Genomic DNA, 1,858 nt, shown 5'->3' with positions numbered 1-1,858 from the left:
CTCCACTACTCCACATCACTCCACCACGCAGGTCGATGCACAGTCTTCCATTAACTGTTACTCTGACTTTGTCCCTTCAGCAACCAACCTCCACGACCAGTCCAGGAGTGAATCCTAGCGTCCGCAGCCTGGCCCCCTCCTTATCACCCCATCACTAACTGTATGTTTTCCATGACTGCCGCTCGACACCCGGTTCTGCTCCATATTCCTTCACCTGGTTGTACACATATTTTCACTGTAAATAAATAGAGCACTTCTTGCACCGAAGTCAGCTACCTGGGTCCGTCATTTTTTACTCGCTCACCTCCCTACCAGAGCGTTTCTAACAGATTCAGCATCCATACTATGTTATCCTGGTCATTATTATTATTATTCAGAAGTTTTCTAAACTTTATAATTTTAAAGTATTTAGCTTTATTTTGAAAATCTTGCCCCATTCAAATGAATGGGAAAATTCTACTTCAGCATACTTTCAGCTAGCAAAAGCATTGAGGTGTCAAAATGTTCAGCATTTTCAGGGTGATTTTTCAGCACTCAGCGTCCATATGCATTTTCTTCAGAAAATGCAATTTTCTAGTTAAAGATCATTCTTGTGATAACAGGATGTACAGCATAAGAGAGTGTCAGGTTAAAAACTGAGAGGGTAAAGCAAAAGGTAGTGTCTAAGCTTCTGGAAGACACCAGTCTGTGGTAAAAAAGCACCAAACTGCATTTGAAAGACTAGTAGTTAAAAAAAATTAAACCAGAGAAATGCATGTTCACACGGTGCACTAGGATGATAGCTGCACATACAGTAATGTAACAAAGGTTATTTTAATATCAAATTAAACCGTTTATGTTTTTGGATTAATATATTACTTATGCAGTCTATAAAACATCAAAATGAAAAAGATAAATAAATGACTATCACAATTTATCTGTCTATATGTTTTTGTTTGGCACACATTCCCAAATCCCAGTATTTATCTACTGTACATGAATCATAATTTAAACAAAAGCAGAAAATCCTCATATTTGAAGCAGCAAGTGTCACATTTTTATTATTTAAAAAAAAGCCCAAATCAATGATTCAGGAATCTAAATTGTTAAATAATTTTCAGTAGTTTGACTGACTAATCATTTCACCACTCATTAAACATTAGGTGCCTGACAACATTTAATATTTGTACTGAAGGCCTTTGGTATACATTAAATCTGCTATAGGGCAAAAATAGGGAAGCAGTGCCTAATAATCCACAATATGACTGAGATTTGCTGATTTTTTTTCCCTTCAAACATAAGTAGTACCAGTTGTCTCTCTCCCTTTCACTTTTGTCTATGTCACTCTCTCTTCCTGAGATACATTTACATTCCAACAAACATTCACAAAAAATTGGGGTTGGACTGTGAAAGCTGGGTGGAGAGAGGTTTCATTGCTCCTGAGAAGGAGATCACCAGTCTGTCAGTGTGACACCAGCCATTCAGTCTGAGAGGCATCAAGCTTGATAAACGCAAAGGAGGGAAGTGTCTACATCAGCAAACCTGTGTGCGCAATATACTGCACAGACACATTTATACAATTACATGAGAATATGCACATGTGGTGTGTGGGAAAAATTATATCTGCAGTGAGACATGCTGGTCAAAACCTGAATATAATTTGTTTTCCATGTGCGTGTGTGTGTGTGTGTGTGTGTGTGTGTGTGTGTGTTGGTATGCACCAAGTTGGCAGAGAGGGGCTTGTAAGCAGTGTGTGAATATCTGTAAACAGGGTCACAAGGTTGCACAGGCAGAGAATGCACTGTGCACCTACAGTATGTAATTGGCACCAGATGTTGCTCCACACTGAGCCAGCAGGACAGAGAGCAACATACTCACA

The sequence above is a fragment of the Monopterus albus genome, unplaced genomic scaffold (assembly GCF_001952655.1).
Source record: "Monopterus albus unplaced genomic scaffold, M_albus_1.0 scaffold313.1, whole genome shotgun sequence".
Lineage (NCBI taxonomy): Eukaryota > Metazoa > Chordata > Actinopteri > Synbranchiformes > Synbranchidae > Monopterus > Monopterus albus.
This window is presented reverse-complemented; position numbering follows the sequence as displayed.